The 20,080-nt window shown below is 32.7% G+C and overlaps 1 long non-coding RNA gene across 1 annotated transcript in view; it reads right to left on the bottom strand.

The window, feature by feature from the left end:
• LOC103609311 overlaps positions 1-20,080 on the bottom strand; it is a 22,877-nt gene that overhangs the window by 1,840 nt on the left and 957 nt on the right. Inside the window, exon 2 of the long non-coding RNA XR_552118.1 lies at positions 12,300-12,324. This is a non-coding gene — a long non-coding RNA (uncharacterized LOC103609311). The remainder of the gene's footprint in view (positions 1-12,299; positions 12,325-20,080) is intronic.

Raw genomic sequence — 20,080 nt, forward strand, 5'->3', positions numbered from 1 at the left:
TCCGAACCCTCGGGCGGGAGCGCTGCCGCGCTTCTCAAGCGGCGCACTTATCCAGTGCGCCACCGGGCCGGCCCTATCCACAGCTTTTTGAGTCTTAGATTTTTAAAAATATATCATGTGATTTCTTCTTGTTAAAGCAGGAGTGAATGTTGTTTATGTCCTTCTATATCTGCCTGGAAGTGTTAATTATTTCGTTCAAAACAGTTTGTAATTTTCATTTTAGTTTCTTTTTTGACCTATGGATACATATATTTTAAAATTTCCCAACACGGGGATTTTCTAGGTAATTTTGTTACTGATTTCAAGCTCAACTGGATGGTAGTCAGTGAACATACTCTCCATGGTTTCAGTTCTTTGACCTTTGTGAGATTTACTTTATAACTCCCTATATGGTCAAATTCTGTGAGTGCTCTGCATGTTTGAAAAGAATATATATTTTGAGATGTTAAGTATAGTATTATACGTAATGGGTATATATATGAATTAGGTCAAGTGTTTTAAACATATTCAAATATTTTATAGCTTCTACTGATTTTTAATATTTTTTAAAATAGCTATTAAGTTGTTGCTTTGAAGATAATTTGTCTTTTTAAGAGCTGCTCTTTGTTTCTCTGCAGTTTAAATATGATGAGTCTAGTTGTAGACTTTTTATTTGCTTTTATTGTGGTTCTTAGGGTCTCTTAAATATGGGGATAGCATCTTTATTCATTTTTGGAGAATCTTAGTCATGATCTCCTAAATATTGTGATGTTTCATACCCTTTATTTTGATAATATTGGGTGATACTGACAGATTTGTTGATATACAACAATTGAGCTATTCCCAGAATATGATTTAATCATGGTGTATTATTTTGATGTCTTCTGGATACTTCTTGTTACTATTTTATTCAGAATTTTTGCATATATTTCAAAAATAAGAGATGTCAATATTTTTCTGGAACCACATCAGATTTTTGGTTTTAAAATTAGGCTGGATTTATAAATTAAATGAGGAGCTTTCTATAATATTTTTAATGGGTGAAATAATGAGGGAAGGGACTTTGTCTTGTTCATTGCTTTGTGCCCAGAACCTATGTTAGGAGGTAGCAGAGATTAGAAATTCAGTATTTGTTGAATGTTGAAATAGCACAAGCATCGTTTGATCTTTAAAGGTTAGCAAGAACATAAGGAAAACCATTCTGTCCTGGTGCCTTTTAAAGTAGAAAATAAAGGTTAAATTGCCTTTCCAATCTCTTTGGTAAAATTAGATCTAGTTGGATTCACACCTGTGCTTCCTCCCCAGGTTATGTCTGCACTAGCTCACTCTTCGGATGTTCATGGGTTAGTACAGGGATTCTAGAAAATGATTCCTCCAGGATTAGAGATAGATACAAATTGTCCAACATAGTGCCTGGCACATAGCAGGTACTCAACAAATCAACTGCTTTTTTTCCCATAAGAGAAAGTAGAAAGTGCAGCAGATCTGATGTCAGACAGACTATGGTTTGGGTCCCTGCTGCACCACCCACTAGCTGAGTAACCCCAGACAAGTGATTTCACCTCCGTATCTCCCTTCCCTAATCTGGAAACAGAGATAAGAGCGCTTAGCTCTTCTGGTGGTTGTGGAAAAAAAAAAAAGAAAAGAAATTAGGATTACTTCTTCTTTGGTAAACTTTATTAATATACATTAGTAGGGAAATCTTCCATCTACACTTAAACATCATTGCTGAGGTGTTACACATATTAAATAAATATTTTCCACATCTGTGATTATATTTTCTTTCTCATTCTTAATCATTATTGCTTTCCGTTTCTCTGTCTCTTGAGAGGCTTATCTATTTTACTGGTCCTTTTGAAGAAATTTTTGGAATATATTTATTGTTTGCATTATTTAATTAATTTAAACTTTTATCTTAATGACATAATCATCTGTTTGTTTAGGTTTATTTTCATTGTTCCTTTTATAATTTATAAAGATGAGAATTAAGTGTCTTTTAGTTGTTGCTGTTTTTCTTGCCTTAAAGTGGAATCATTTAGGACTACAGTTTTTTTGTCTGATAGGGGCTGTGATGTATAGGTTTTGATATGAAATCTTCAAATTTTCATCTATTTCTACACCCGTATATATTTTCCATTATTCTAGTCCAGTGCAATCACAAAGTATATAGGCTTCTGTGTTTGTCTTCTTTTATTTAACCTAAGTTTGTCGAGATTTGTGCATACTGTTGTGCTTATCAGTAGTACACTCCTTTCCTTTCTATTGCTGACTAGTATTTCATTCTTTGAATATACCACAATTCACCTCTTAATAATTGACATTTGGATAGTCTATAAACATTCATTTATAAATCTTTCTGAGAACATCTTTTTATTTCTTTTGAATAAAATCTAGCAGTGGAATTGGTAGGTCATATGGTTTACCTTTAGAAGAAAACTACCAGTTATCCAATGTGGTGGATACACTTTACCCGCTCATCAGCAATTTATAAAATTTAAATCCTCTGTATCCTTGATTACTTTTCGTATTGTCAGCCTTTTCAATCTTAGTCACTCTACTGAATTTAAGTGTGTGTTTCCTTGATGACTAATGATGTGTAGCACCTCGTCAGGGATTTATTTGGCCATCCATATATCTTTCTCTGTAATGTGTCCTTTTGAATCTATTGTCCATTTTAGAGTTGGTCATCTTTATATCACTAATGTGTAATGTGTTCGTGTGTATTTTGCATGAAAATCCTTTAGAAGATATATGTATTGAGAATATTTTCTCCCAGTCTGTGCCTTAGCTTTTCGTTTTCTTAATGGTGTCTTTTGAAGAGCAAGTTTTTAATTTTGATGAAGTCTACTGTTAAGTGTTTTCTATGTCCCAAGAAATCTTTTCCTACTCCAAAGTCATAAAGATTTCCTCCTGTATTCTAGAAGTTTTATAGTTTTAGTTTCTGCAACCAGGTATATGATCTGTTGTAAGTTAATTTTGTGTTGGTAGAGGGTTCAGTTTCCTTTTTTCCAGATGAAACAGTTGTATCATTTCCCCCCCATGAATAACCTGACAGTTTTTCAAACATCAGCTGACTACTTCCTCAAAAAATTAAAAATGGAATTACCACATGATCCTACAATTCCACTTCTGGGTATACATTCAAAAGAACTGAAAGCAGCGTCTTGAAGAGGTATTTGCACACCCGTGTTCATAGCAGCATTATCCACAATAGCTAAAATGTGGGAGCAACCTAAGTGTCCCTCAAAGGATGAATGTATAATCAAAATATAGTATTTACATACAATGGCATATTATTCAGCCTTAAAAAGGAAGAAAATTCTGACACATGCAACATGGATGAACCTTTAGGACATTATTCCTTTTTTTCCCCCTTATAGTTACTGTTATTGTGTGAAATAGGCCAGTCACAAAAAACAAATACTATATGATTCCACTTTTATGAGGTACCTAGAGAAGTCAAATTCAGAGAGAAAGTAGAATGATGTTTGTCAGAAGCCTGGGGAAGGGGGAAATGGGGAGTTGTTGTTTAATGCATCTTTATTTCTGAAGATACAAGAACACGGAGAAGAATTTGAATGAACAGGCCTTAGCTTCTACCCCTTTGATCTATCACATTTTCTCCAACTCCTTGCTCTTTGTCAAACCTAACATAAAATCATTCAGGTCTAACCATTTCCTCAGGTCTTCATTTCCATATGAAGGCTCACTTGACATGTGTAACTTTCATTAAATAAATTTGTATACTTTTCTCTTGTTAATCTTTTGTTACAGAGGAGCCAGCAGGGAATCAGAAGGGTAAAAGGAAAAGATTTCTCCCCCCTTACAAGAGTAAATTTCATGTTATATGTATCTTGCTATAATTAAGAAAATCAATTGATCACATATGTGTGGTTATATTTCTGGACCCTCTTATCTGTTCCATTGATACATTTATTTAACCTTACACCATTTCCACTCTCTGATTATTGTAGCCTTTGTAAGTCTTGAAATGATGTAATGTAAGTTCTTCAACATTGTTCCTCCTTAAAGATTTTTTTTCCCCCTAGTCTAATCCCTTTGCTTCAGGGCTGGCCAGTTAGCGCAGTTGGTTAGAGCGCAGTGTTATAACACCAAGATCAAAGGTTCAGATCCCTATACTGGCCAGCTGTGGAAAAAAAAAGACATCCATTTCTAACCCCACTGCTTTTCCATATAAATTTTCAAATCAGCTTGTCATTTTCTATAAGGAACCTGTTAATTTGGGAGAGAACTGACATTTTAACAACATTTAGCCATCCAATCTATGAACATTTATTTAGGTCTTCTTAAATTCTCTTAATAATGTTTTATAATTTTCAATGGACAGGTCAGATACAGACATTGTTAAAATTTCTCAAGAGATTTAATGTATTTTGATGCTATTATAACTAGTATTTTTAAATGTTATTTTCCTATTGTTTATGGCTAGTATATTAAAATAGAATTAACTTTTGGATATTAATCTTGTATCCTGGAACCATCTGAAACTCACTTTTAAATTCCAGTAGTCTTAGAATTTTCTACATACACAATCAGATCATATGCAAATGAAGAAAGTTTTACTTCTATCCAATCTGCATGAATGTCTTATTTTTATTGCTTTATTACACTGGATAATTTTCAATACATGTTAAATAAAAATGGTGAAAGGAAAATCCTTGCTTTTTCCCAGTCTTAGGTGAAGAGCCTTCAATCTTCCTGTATTCGGTATGATGTTATGTAGTAGATTGAATTATGTCCCCCCAAAGCTCATTGAAGCTTGAATTGTATCCCCCAAGTTTTATGTGTTAGAAACTTAGCCTCCACTGTGACTGTTAAGAGGGTGAAAAATCCTATTATGGTAATTGAAAGACGCCTTGAAGAGGTGATCAGATTGTAGGACCCTGCAGTAGTGAATGGATTAAAAATGGTGGTGAGTGTGGTTCTGCGGACTTGAAAAGAAGAGGAGAGTCTGTCTCTCTCTCTCTGCTCTCTCTGCTTCCACCATCTTGCAATGTGAGACCCCTGAGTCACTGTCACCACCACCAGATGGACTTTGGACTTCCCAGCCTCAGAAACTGTAAGCAATAAATTTTGTTTTCTTTCTAAATTACCCAGTTGCATGTATTTTGTAATAAGCAACAGAAACAGACGAATACGTGTTACCTGCCAGTTGTTACAGATGGCTCTTGTCAAACTGAAGATGTTCCTTTTAATTCCTAACTTGCTGAGTGTTCTTTTTTTAAATCACAAATGAATGTTAATTTTTGTCATGCTTTTTCTTCATCTATTGAGATAATCATATGTAATTCTGTGATAAGGTAAATGAATTTATTTATTTATTTAACTATTAAGCAACCTTTCATTTCTGGGATAAACACCCCTTTTAACCACTGGTAATGGTCTATTGTCTTATTTATTTATTTATTACTGAATTTGGTTTGCTAAACATTTTGTTTAGGATCTTTGCATCCAAGTCATTGTCTTGTAATGGCTTTGACTTTGGCATCAGGGCAATGTTGGGGCTCAGTGAGTTGGGAAGTGTTCATTCTTCCTCTATTTTCTGAAAAAGTTTGTGTAAAATGCTTTTAATTTAGTGCTCATATGGTATATCTTTTTCCATACTTTTGTTTTTAACCTGTGTATGTCTTTATATTTAAGGCAAGTTTTTAGAAGACAGCATATAGCTGGGTTTTTTAAATTTTTTTAAAATAAATCTGACAATCTCTTTTTTAAATGAGGTGTTTAGACCATGTCTATTGGATGTAATCGTTCATATGTTTGGATTTAAATCCACCATATAGCTAGTTGCTTTCTAGTTGTTCCATCTATTCCTTATTTCTACTTTTTTTACCCTTTTCTGATTGGTTTTGGACCAATTGAGTAATTTTTATAATTCTACTCTATCTCTACTAGTGACTTATTAGTTATGTCACTATTTATATTAGATATATCACTGCATACACCATTTTACATGTATAAGAGCCATACAGCAGTATGCTCTCTCCAATCCATTGAGCTGTTTTTGTATACTTTACTTATGTTATAATCCCCCAAATATATTGCTACTATTTTGGCTGTAGACAGTCAATTATCTTTCACAGCAATTAAAATTAAGAAAAAAGTCTTATATTTACCTTTTTACCCTTCCAGAGAAATAGTTCTTTTAGAAGATCTGCATTTCTGTATGGTATATTCCTTCTACATGAGGAACTTCCTTTAACATTTCTTGTAGGACAGCTATGCTGGCAATGAATTCTGTCAGATTTTGTTGGTTTTCAAAATTACGGGCAAAATGTTGTACATTTTCTTAAGATTTTAAAATTCTCTGCCATCTTTAGTTATTCCCCCTTCTATTATTAATAGTTATTTGTAAATCAGTATTGAAAGAAGTTTTTCCATTTTGTTAGTCTTCTCAAAGACATATTTTTTTGGGGAATGATCATCTCCATTTTTAAATTTTATATTTTTTAACATTTTGCTTCTCTTTTACATCCTGCTTTCTTTGAATTATCTGTTTCACTTTCAACTTATTTATTTTCAATATTTATTATTTTAAAAAATAAGTTTATTAAAGTTATAATATATAAATATAATTCTCTTAAGTATTAATTAAACTCACAAACTTTGATATTAATTTTGTTATTGTTCAGTTATAAATACTTTTAAATTTTGAATGTGATTTTTGTCTCTAATCCTAGAGGCATGGTTCTACTTAGAGAAATATGGTTGTACTTTCCAGGACTAAGGTTTTTGTTGTTTTAATATTAGTTCATTGATGCATAATTTAATTGCATTAGATCAGAAAATATAACCTGTGTGATATCAGTTTTGGAAAGTTCTGGGAACTTTCCCTTTGTTCTTGATAGCTATTGTTATCGTGTTGTGCTGACCTGCTACCACTTCACCAACTTTTGTTCTCCTTCTTCAATACTTCTTTCCTAGAAAACTGTTAAAAACTCTTGCAATGAAAACACTTATTATGCCAAGTGTTGGTACAACTAGAGAATTCTCATACATTGCTAGTGGTTATGTAAAATGCTACAAAACTTTTGAAAAACTGTTCCAAGTTTTCATTTCTATGAAGTTCAAGCACACGTCAAGCTAATCTTCAGCTCTAAAAGGAGGTGGCTGTTAGACTAGAAACTTTGCAGAGTGATGAAAATGTTCTGTATAGTGATCTGTATGATTGTTATGTGAGTGTGAGAGCGTGTGTGTGCATGTGGGAAAATTCACAAGCTTTATACCTATGTACTTTTCCATATTTAAAAAAAAAACTTGCATTGGGATTGTACTACCTCAATTTTTCCTTAATTCTTACAGTTTCTGCATTGTTCATTTTGAATAAATACAACCTTACAGTTGTATCTTTTGGTGTTTTATTCCTATATCATTACACGGCATCCTTCCTCATCCTTTTAAACTTGTTTACCTTAGATTCTATATTATCCTTATACATGAAGGTACTTCAAAAAGTTCACGGAAGGGCTGAGTCTGTGGCACACTCGGGAGAGTGCGGCGTTGGGGGTGCAGCAGCGCTCCCGCCGCGGGTTTGGATCCTATATAGGGATGACCGGTGCGCTCACAGCGCTCACTGGCGGAGCACGGTGCGGCCGGTCTCAAAAAGGACCAAAAAAAAAAAAAAATTTAAGGAAAAAAAAAAAAAAAAATTTAAGGAAAAAAAAAAAAAAAAAGTTCATGGAAAAATAGAAGTAAAATATAATAGGAATTTTTCCATGAACATTTTGAAGTACCCTTGTACTGTTCCCTCAGCTTCCTCCCTCCTCCCTTCCTTCCTTCCTTTGCATTTCCTTACATATTTGTAAGAAATCTTTGTTTTGTTTGGACTTCAGGTACACAGACACAGAATCAGAATAATCGCAATTCTTGGTTCATGACACATTTTATTATTGGCATGACTCTTCTATGTAATTATTTACATTTTCAGTTAAAATGAAAACTAGGAACCCACCACCCAATTCAAGAGCTAGAATCTTAAAAATCTCTTTTAGTTACCTATGTACTCCTCCCCTTTCTGGTCACCCTGGAGGTAGTCACTTTCCTGAATTTTTTGAGTGTTTTGTTCTGTTAATTTATTATTTAGTTTCTGGTTATTTTTGATCTAGATCTTCCCATACATAACCCCCAGGACTTGCTTTTTTCTTTCAATATTACATAACTAGAATTCATTCATGTTTTTGCACATAACTGAGCTCATTCATTTTCATTGCTATTTAAAATTCCATTGTGTGAATATACCACAATTTTCTCATTCTCCTGTTAATGGACATTTGTGTACTTTTTCTTTTGGAGAGGTGGATATTATGAGCAGTTCTACTGTGAACATTTTTTTTTAAATGTCTCAACACATGAGTGCAAGAATTTCTTTTGAGTATGTACTTAGAAGTGCAATTCTTGGTTTGTCGAGTATACATGAATTTACAAGATAATACAGAATCATTTTTCAAAGTGATTACACTAATTTACCTTTTCACCAGCTCTTTGAATAGTAGGGATAATAGCTGTTTAGTGTCATCTACATTGTAAAAGGCTTTTATAACTATTTGTTGTCAAAACTGACTTTGATTATGGTATATCTGTAATATGAAAGTTTTAAGTTTTACATCATCAATTATAACTATATTTTATTTATATATTCTGGGTTTCCAGTCTTGAATAAGAAGATTTCCCTTAATTCTATAAGTTTCTCACAGCTTCAAGATATTTTTTACATTCAATCTTGTATGCAACTGGAATTTATTTTTGGTAAGTGGTGTAAGAGAGGATTCCACTTTTATTTTCTCCCAGGAGAAGAGCTTGTCATGCTATATTATTCTATATAAATGTTAAAATATATTTTCAATTAAAATTAGACTCTCGGGCCGGCCCGTGGCTCACTCGGCAGAGTGCGGTGCTGATAACACCAAGGCCGCGGGTTCGGATCCCATATAGGGATGGCCGGTTTGCTCACTGGGTGAGCGTGGTGCTGACAACACCAAGCCAAGGGTTGAGATCCCCTTACCGGTCATCTTTTAAAAAAAAAATAAAAATAAAAATAAAATAAAATTAGACTCTGGAGTCCAATAGAATTGCATCAAATCTGTATATTAATTTGGGGGGAAGTTGACATTATGAGATTAGGTCTTATTGTTGTGGAAACGGACTAGGCAAGAAGTGACTGACACTTGGAAAGTTGGAGAGCCAGGTATTTATTACGCCGGTGGACCCAGACAAGCTAATGCCTGAAAATCTGGACTCCGACCTTAGGTCTTACAGGGCTTATATAGGCAAACTTTTCTGGGTTTTAGGTTTTGCTTTCTCAGCATTTATGTAGCTAGTACATATGTTTTGTTTCTCGGAATTCATGTGGTCTAGGCAGATAAGTAAGCTACAGAAGCCAAAAGTGCAAGTAGTGATTAGAGTCCAGACTAGTGTAACAAGCAAATACTGTTTCAAAGACAAAATATTACTTCAAGGACAAAACAGGCTTATGAGAAAATTATTTTGGCTTTTTTGCAACATTATAACTAGACCTTTTTTATATCATCAACAAGATTTGAGAGTGGTTCTTGATACAGCATCTGTGTTTTTCTTTCTTTTCTTTATTGCTGTTATAAATGTTGTAATATAAATTTCTTATCCTCTTATTACTGACACTATTATGTTGAAGATATTACATAATAATAATGATAGTAAGCTGTTGAATTCCTGATTTTAATTGAATTTGAAGTATTTCATAATTTATCATAATTATTGTTAGCTATTTGGAAACTAAAGCTTTTTTATTAGAATTAAGTAGTTCCCTTCATAATTATTTTTCTTAGTGTTTTCATTAGAAATGGCTGTTGAATTTTTTATTCACTGATACGATCATTTATTTTCTTCTTTAAAATGGATATCATTGTCAGTTTTTCTGACATTGAGCCAATGCTGAATTCTTGGCAGATACTGGTCCTTTTCAGTTTGTTCCTTTGCTACACTGTTAGATTACATTTGCTAATATTTTATGTGGAATGTTTACACCTATACGTACAAGTATGTTGGTCTACAGTTTCTTCCCTCTTCCTTTCCTTTTTCCTTGCCTACTTTGGTATTAAGTTGGATTCAGAAAATGAATTAGGGAAATTTTCCATCTTTCTTTATGATTGGGTGAGGCTATATTGTTAAGTGCATGTAATATCATAATTTGTTTACCTTTCTTGTAGATTTTCCGTCTTTATACCTATTAATGTCTTTAATCTTCACATATCTTTTATTTTATATTCACATCATCGCCCAAGTTTTCTTTCAATAGTATTAACCTCTTTGCATCCCTTTCTTTCCAAATTTTGTGTTTTTCTTTTACTATGTGACTTTTGTAAAAATCAGATTTCTGGAGTTTTGGTCATTTAATAGGTGTGTTTAATCCAATCACATTATTTTAAATTACTGATTTAATTAAAATGATTTGTTGCATCTCATTTTGTGTTCTTATTTTCTATGGTTTTATTTCCTTTCATTTCGTTTTTCTTTTTTATTGCCTCCTATTAGATTGATGGTATTTTAAAAATTCTTCTGGAATGCTACTTTCTATGAATTATACATTCGTTTCTATTACTTTAATGTACAGCCTTAAATTTTTACATGTATATTTAATATAGGCTAAAGTTAATCAGTATCTTTATCCTGAATATTTACAACACTTAGATGCTTTCAAACTCAAATCCCTCTCCATTTTCCAATCTTTTGTTGTCTAGTATTTTAATTTCACTTTATTTAAAAAAAATATTAAAATGTTTTAATCATCAAAGCTTATTTAGATTTACTTGCATATTATAGTTTTCATTAGGTCAAATTATCTAGGCATCCTGTACTTTAGTTTTTTAGTCTGAGAACTCATGTCTTCAATTGTGGAAGATTCTCCATAATTATCTCTTTCAGTACTGTTTTCAATTCTTATTTTCTCTTTTTGGAACTGCTATTATATGGATAGTGAACTGTCTCAGTCTATCCTCTGTGTCTCTTAACTCTGGATATTTCCCATCTAATCATCTTTTATGTGCTGCATTCTGCATGATTCCCATTCAAAATTACCAATTCTCCAATTTTTTCAACTGTATCTAGTTTGCTGTTTTACCCGTTATTGAATTTTGAATTTTAGATGCCTAATTTTTTCATTTTAAGACATTTTAGTGGGATTTTTTTAATTTCTGAATTTTGTATAGTTATGAATAAGCCTGCTTTTTTTATATTCCTTCATTTTTGACTATTTTAAATATAAATTTAATAATTGTTCACATGATTCTTATCTTTAGTTTTGAATAGTATAAACTTTCTCCATTTTTGTATGTGTCTAATCCAGGCACTTTGTTTCTTTGTGTTTTATACCTTTTATTTTGAGTTTGTTTACAGAGAGTTTATTTTCTATATGAATTCTACACATGGGCTGCCAGATAGCTCAGTTGGTTAGAGCACAGTATTATAACACCAAGGTCAATGGTTTGGATCCTCATCCTAACCAGCTGCCAAAAAAAAAAAAAAAAAGAATTCTGTACATTTTTGATTATGGAAATGGGTCTGCAATTGCTTCTGTCTGGGCTGTATGTGTTTTACTGCTTGTAAAGTCATTTTTGTGTTTACTTCTTGGCTCTAGGTTCTCAAACCTCTCGGGTTATTACAGTAGGACACCCACCTGAAAATCCTTGTAGGTAACTTCTTGTCCATTTATAGCCCCAAAGAAATGTATTGTTTCTTTGTACTTATCCTAAGCCAGTGAGTAGACCTTTATTAGTCCCCATTTTACAGACCTTTTATAAATCCTAACTTCATGTAGAGAGATTTCAGCTCTTCCTTTTCCCAAAGGTGGAAGGCTTCATATTTCCTGTTCCCACACTGAAATATCACTCCTTATCCACTAGGGCTTATATTCTAACACCCTTAGTTCAGAATTCAATCTTACAACTCTAGTGTTGAGTTCCCTAATTATTTCTGACAATGAGGAAATCCCTTTTAAATTCTATATACACACATACACTTACATTAATGTCAAGGTCTATGTGTGTGTACTAGCATTATACACACACATATATCACTTCTACAGGCATTACTGTGTGTTTTGAGTGAGACAGAGGTTATTTTGCATTATTTGGGTCTGTAATATATATTCTACTTCTGAAAGTTCCCTTCTATTTTCCCTGTATCTTAAAATTCCTTATCCACTAATAATATGCTTTCTTGCTTTTGAGCATTGTTATGGTTATAGCCTTAAAAAATAAAAACATAAGAGTGAAACAATACAGTAGCAATATATGAAGGACATACAAAATTTTAAAATATTTTACCTGGGTTAAATTGTGAACAAAATTTCTGTTAGGAAAAAGAGAAAACTTATTTTAGTAAACAGCATATTAAATATTAGTTTGAATATTCTACTTTCAATACACATTTCTTAACCTTTGAATATTCTCTTCATATTCCATCACAGATACACAAACAATTAAAGGCTAAATGTACAAAGAAAGAGAGAGGGGGGTAGGGGGAGGGAGGGGGAGAGAGAGAGAGAGAGAAAGAAAGAAAGAAAGAGAAAGAAAGAAACCTACATATGTCATCTTAGTCCATCTTCTGTAGGCTGAGGGCCTTGAATCTGCATGCTTCCTTAATAGTACTGTGAGTTCACATACAGTTGCATGATTAATCTTCCTTAAAAATTTGATATTATCATTCCATATTAAAAAGCCTACGATGTTTACATGTAATTTATGTCAGATAAAAATTCACCTTCTAGAACTACAAATCTTTCTAAAAATCATACGAATTAATGTTTTTCCTTTCAAGGCTGGAATATTATACTATCAGAAATAATCTTGTTTCAGGAATCTACTTAGATATGCATTTCACTAAACACTTAACAGATTTAAGTAGGTCTACTTAACAGTATGTTAAGTGAAAATAGCCATTGACAAAACTGTACCTTCTATGATATAACTCTATTTGTGTAAACATAATCCTTAAAGTCACTACATATAAAACATACGTATGTATATGTATGTGTGTGAGCAAAGTATTTTACATGTTCTCAACAACTTTACACATTAAAATGTACTGATTGTATTTTTTAAAAAGTGTGCTCAAAAGAATTCATACTCTTTGTAATCTAGAAGTATTAGGATTAAAGGTCAAAAATGTATTTTGAGAATAAAATAATAAAATTTTTAAAAAAACACAAAAAACCAAGTACTGTATGGGAGTATCCAATAAGCTCATGAAAAGAAACTCAACATCATTAATTATCAAGAAAATGAAAATTAAAACCACAACGACATACCATTTAATTCCCACTATAGGGACAATACTAAATATTGGCAAAAATATGGAGCAATTGAAATGCTTATACATTGCTGGTGATAAATAAAGTAATATAGTTGCTTTTGAAATGATTTTTTAAATAAAGTTTAACATTTATTTATCCTCTCATCCAGCATTCCACCCCAGGTATTTACCCAAAAGAAAGAAAAATCTATGCCTGCAAAAGACTTGTACAAGAATATACATAGCTGTTTTATTCATAAAAGCCCCAAACTGGAAAAACCCAAATGTCTGACAAAAGGAGAATGGATAAACAAATTGATGTACATTTATACAACACTACTCAAAAATAAAAAGAAACAAAACATGGATACATACAACACGGATTCACCCCAAAAATCTTATATTGAGAATAAGAAGCCAGATACAAAAGAGTATATATTATAGAATTAGATTTACATAAAATTCAAAAATGGGAAAACCAAGCCATGATGATATAAAAATCAGAACAGTGGCTGCCTCTGGATGTAAGGGGTTGTCTGCAAAAGGGTACAAGGAAACTTTCTTCTGAGGAAACTGACATGTTAGGTCAGAAACTTGGAAACTATGAAAGGAAGAGCACTGAGGAAGAAGTAAGTGAAGTTTTTTTCTGCCTTAGTCTATTCAAGTAACTATAACAGAATACAATAGACTTGGTGGCTTTTAAACAACAGAAATTTATTTCTCACAGCTCTGGAGGCTGGGAAGTCCAAGATCAAGGAGCCAGCAGATTTGGTGTCTTGTGAGGGCCCACTTCCTGGTTCACAGAGGGTGCTATCTAGCTATGTCCTCACATAGTAGAAGCAGCAAAGGGTCTCTCTCAGGCCTCTGTTATAAAGGCGCTAATCCCAAATATGAAGGCTCCATCCACATGACCTAATCACCTCCCAAAGGCCTTACCTCCTAGTAACCTTGGGGGTTAGGATTTCCACATATGAAGTTTAGGGGACACAAACATTTACACCATAAAATGAAGGCAAAATAAAAACTTTTATTTTTCTTATTCTTAATTTGCCTAACAGATAAGAGTTTGTTCAAAATAATAGCACAATGTATTCAATTATATATGCTTTTGTATATATCTTATGTATGTGTACATATATATGTGTGTATACAAATGCTTATATATGTTTAAATATAAGTAAAAAGATGACAGCAATCAATCAAGGGACAGGAGAGAAAAATTAGGATTATTTTGTTATTATAACATATTCACATTGCCTGTGAAGTGGTACAGTGTTATTTGAAATTGGGCTTGAATTAGTTGTAAATATATATTGGGAACTAATAACTAATAACTCTAGGGAAAACACTAAAAAAAGTAAAAAAAGGAAATATAAGTGATATACTAAGAAAGGAGAGAAAAAGGAATCATATAAAATACCCAATTGAAACCACAAAAGACAGAAAAAGAGTGGAAAACAAAAGTAGGAACAAAGAACAAAAGCAACAAATAGGGAACAGTAACAAATACGATAGATATTAATCTAAGTACAGATGCTCCTCAACTTACGATGGGGCTACATTTCAATAAACTCATCATAAGCTGAAAATATGCATTTAATACACCTATGTTACTGAACATCACAGCTTAACCTAGCCTACCTTAAATATGTTCAGAACACTTACACTACAGCTGGGCAAAATTATCTAACACAAAGCCTATTTTATAATAAAGTGTTGACTATCTCATGTAACTTATTGAATAATACACTGAAAATGAAAAAAAAGAATGGTTTTATAGGTACAATCATAAAGTCAAAATCACAGTACATCAGAGACTTTCTGTATATCAATAATCACACTGAATGTAAATTTTCTAACTGTACCAATTAAAAAACAGAGATTGTCAGAGTGAATCAAAAAAATACCCAACTATATGTTGTCTGTAAGAAGCTCACTTTAAAAAAATACACATATAGATTAAAAGTAAGTGGATAGAGAAAGATACACCATCCTAACATTGATCAAAAGTAGACAGGAGCAGCTATATTAATTTTAGACAGAGTGGACATCAAAGCAAAGAAAGTTATGAGACATAAAGAAGAGAATTACATAATGATAATGGGACTAATTCTACATGAAGTCATAACAATTCTTAATGTGTATATGCCTAATAACAGAGCATCAAAACACATGATGCAAAAAAACTGATAGAACTGCAAGGAGAAACAGGTGAATCACTATTATAATTGGAGACTTCAATACCACTCTGTCAGAAATAGATCAAGCAGGCAGAAAATCAGTAAGCACATAGCTGAACTCTACAACACTATCAATCAACTGGATATAACTGACATCTACAGACTACTTCATCCAACAACAGTGGAATATATATTCTTCTCAAGCTCACGTGGAACATTCAATGAGTTAGACCACATTCTGTGCCATAAAATATACATTAAGAAATTTCAAAGAATAGAAATCATACAGTGTCTGCTCTCAGACCACCATGGAATTAAACTAAAAATCAGTAACAGAAAAATAACTAGAAAATCCCAAAACATATAGAGATAAAACAACACACTTCTAAATAACATATGAGTTAAAGAAGAAATCTCAAAAGAAATAAAAAAAAATATTTTGGACTAAATGAAAATAAAAAGACAAATTATCAAAATTTGTGGGATGCAATGAAAGCAGTGCTTGGAGGGAAAATTATAGTATTTAATGCATACATTAGAGAAGAAGAAAGATATAAAATTAATTATCTAAGCTTCCACTGTAGAAAACTAAAAAAAAGAAGAGCAAATTATATTCAAAGCAAGCAGAAGAAAAGAAATAATAAAATTAGAGCATAAAGCAATGAAATTGAAAATAGGAAATCAATGCAGAAAATCAATAAAACCAAAAGCTGATTCTTTGAAACAATCAACAAAATTAATAGGCCTCTAGTCAGGCCAACTAAGAAAAAAAGAGAGGATGAAAACTACTGATATCAGAAATGAAGGAGGGACATCAATACAGATCCCATGGACAATAAAAGGATCACAGAGGAACACTATGAACAACTCCATGCCCACAAATTTGATAACTTAGATGAAATGGGCCAATTCCTTGAGACATGACCTGCCTAAACTTACATAAAAAGAAATAGACAATCTTAATAGGTCTATATGTATTAAAGAAATTGGATAAATAATTAATAGCTTTCAAAAACAGAAAGCACCAGACCCAGATGGATTCTCTGGTTAATTCTACCAAATATTTAAGAAAGAAATTATACCAATTCTCTATAATCTCTCTCAGAAGATAGGAGAATACTTCCTAACTCATTCTATAAGGCCAGCATGACCCTAATACCAAAATTAGACAAAGACATTATAAGAAAAGAAAACTATAGACCAGTATATCTCATAAACACAGATATGGAAAATCCTCAACAAAACCTTAGCAAATCAAACCCGACAGTGTACAAAAAGAATTATACATCATTACCAAGTGAAATTTATCACAGGTATGCAAGGCTGGTTCAACATTTAAAACAATTAATGTAATCCATCATATCAACAGGCTAAAGGAGAAAAATCACATGATCATATCAACAGATGCAGAAAAAGCATTTGACAAAATCCAACACCCATTCATGATAAAAACTGTCAGTAAACTAGTAATAGAGTGAACTTCCACCACTTGATTAAAAATATCTACAAAAACCCTACAGCTAACTTCCTACTTAATGGTAAGAAACTATAAGCTTTCCCACTAAGATCAGGAAGAAGGCAAGGACATCCCTTACCACTCCTTTTCCATATCATACTGGAAGTCCAAGCTCATGCAATAAGACAAGAAAATAAAATAAAAGGTATACAGACTGGGTAGGGTAAAATAAAACTACCACCATTCACAGACAACATGATTGTCTATGTATGAAATCCAAAAGAACAGAAAAAAAAACTCTTGAAATTAAAAAGCAATTATAGCAAGATTGCAGGATGAAGGGTTAATATACAAAAGTCAACTGCTATCCTATATGAGGGTACTTCAAAAAGTTCATTAAAAAATATAATTAAAAAATAATACAAATCCTTCCATGAACTTTTTGAAAACCCCTCATATACCAGCAATGAACAAGAGGAATTTGAAATTTTAAAGAGTATGATTTACATTAGCACTCCAAAAAATGAAATACCTAGGTATAAATCTAACAGAATATATAAAAGAGCTGTATGAGAAAAACTATTAAATTCTGATAAAATAAATCAAAGAAGAACTAAATAAATGGAGAGATATTCCACGTTCATGGAGAGAAAGGCTCAATACTGTCAAGATGTCAGTTCTTCCCAACTTGATTTGTATAAATTCCAATTAAAATTCCAGCAAGTTATGTTGTAGATATTGATAAACTGATTCTAAAGTTTATACGAAGAGGCAAAAGACCCAGAATAGCCAACACAATACTGGAGGAGAAAACTGACAACACCAAATGCTGGCGAGGATGTAAAGCAATAGGAACTCTCATTCATTGCTGGTATAAATTCAAAATGGTACAGACACTTTGGAAGACAGTTTGGTGGTTTCTTACAAAACTAAACAAACACTTACCATCAAGAGCACTCTTTGGATCCAAAGGAGTTGAAAAGCTATGTCTACACAAAAACCTGAACATGGATGTTGATAGCAGCTTTACTCATGATTGCTAAAACTTGGAAGCCACCGAGATGTCCTTCAGTAGCTGAATAGATAAATTGTGGCACATCCAGACAGTGGAATATTATTCAGCACTAAGAAGAAATGAGCTATCAAGCCATGACATAACATGGGAAAACCTTAAATGCATATTGCTAAGTGAAAAAAATAGTCTGAAAGGTTTGCATACTGTGCGATTCCAACCATATGAAATTCTGGAAAAGGAAAAATTATGGAGACAGTAAAAAGATCAGTGGTTGTCAGGGATTAGGATGTGGAGATGGATGAATGGGGGAGCACAGAGGATTATTAGAACAATGAAAATAATATGCATGATATTATAATGGTAGATACATATCATACATTTGTCCAAACCCACAGAATGTACAACACCAGGAGTGAACCCTAATGTTAACTATGGATTTTGGGTGTTGATGTGTCAATGTAGGTTCAGCTGTTGTAACAAACGTACAATCTAGTGGGGGAAATTGATAATGGAGGAGGCTATGCACATGTGAGGGCAGGGGATATATGGAATATCTCTCTGCACTTCTCTCAATTTTGCTGTGAACCTAAAATTGTTCTTAAAAAATAAAATCTTTAAAAAAATTGTATTCTACACAACAGTGAGGACTAGTTAGAAAATTGTAATTTTAAAAATTTGACTATTTACAAGAGCAACAAAAATACTCATATAAAGTATGTAGGAATAAATCTAATAAAAATATACAGGCACTTTATAAAAAAATTACAAAACTTTATTGCCAGACATGTCGAGGACTAGTTAGAAAATTGTAATTTTAAAAATTTGACTATTTACAAGAGCAACAAAAATACTCATATAAAGTATCTAGGAATAATCTAATAAAAATATACAGGCACTTTATAAAAAAATTACAAAACTTTATTGCCAGACATGTAAAAAGACTAAATAAATGAAGAGTTATATATTACTCTTGAGTAGAAAGACTTCCAAAATTATTTAAGACATTAAGGTAAATTATAGTAAAAATCCCAACTACAGTTTTCATGGAATTTGACAAACCAATTGCAAAAATTTTTAGGAAGGAAAAACAGACCCAAGACATAGCAAGGAGACTCCTGACCACTCGTCAAGATTTCAGAAATAAAGTTATAGTAATAAAGTTAATGTAGTATTTGTTCAATACAGACAAATCAATCAGCTGAACAGAATAGCCAGCCCAGAAAGGAAACCATTCTTATATAGAAAATTGACCTATGAGAAGACAGACATTGTAAATAAATAGATTATTCAATAAATGGATATGAGAAAATTAATTACTCATGTAGAAAAAATAAAACTGGGTTCCTATCTTGAAGGTTGTATAAAAACTAATTCCAACTGGATGGAAGACTGACTGTTCAAGAACTGACAAAACTGAACAATTGATTATAATCAGATATAGTTGGCAAACTATTTTTAAAAATTAAGGAATCATTCATTTTACAATATTCAGGATAGTTGTTAACTCTTGGGGGATGAAGAGGATGTGAGCAGTAGGGGCGTAAAGAAGATTCTAAGGTGCTGGTAATGTTCTGTTTCTTGATTTGAGTGTTGGATACATGGCTATTAATTTCATTTTTATTCTTTAAATGGTATTTTTACAGGTGATTGACTGTGAAAATTTTTATAACATATATAACAGAAAAACACTCAGTCCCTATGGAGTTCTCTCTTTGGGGTTAGCCTATCCCCTGAAGAGGTGCTTCTCCTGTTCTTGCTTTCATGGAGAAAACATATCTGGATCAAGGCAGCCTGGAGGTCCATCTCTTTCTGTCTCAGCTTTTGGGGCTCAATGTGTGCATGTGAGATTGGTACTCATTAGACTAACTATAAATGATTCTTGGCAGATGTCTTAGTTTGGGCTTCTTTAACAATAATACCATAGACTGAGTGGCTTTAGCAACAAACATTATTTCTCACAGTTCTGGAGGCTGGGAAGTCCAAGATCAAGGTGCTGACAGATTTGGCAGCTGGTGAGGGTGACAGATGGCAGCTTCTCACACTTTGTCTTCACACGGAAGGGTTGAAGGAGCTCTTTTGGGTCTCATAAAGGCATCATTCATAAGGGCTCCACCCTCATGACCTAATTACCTCCCAAAGGCACCCAAGCCTCCAAATTCCATC

Source organism: Galeopterus variegatus, unplaced genomic scaffold, assembly GCF_000696425.1.
Source record: "Galeopterus variegatus unplaced genomic scaffold, G_variegatus-3.0.2 Scaffold9458, whole genome shotgun sequence".
NCBI lineage: Eukaryota > Metazoa > Chordata > Mammalia > Dermoptera > Cynocephalidae > Galeopterus > Galeopterus variegatus.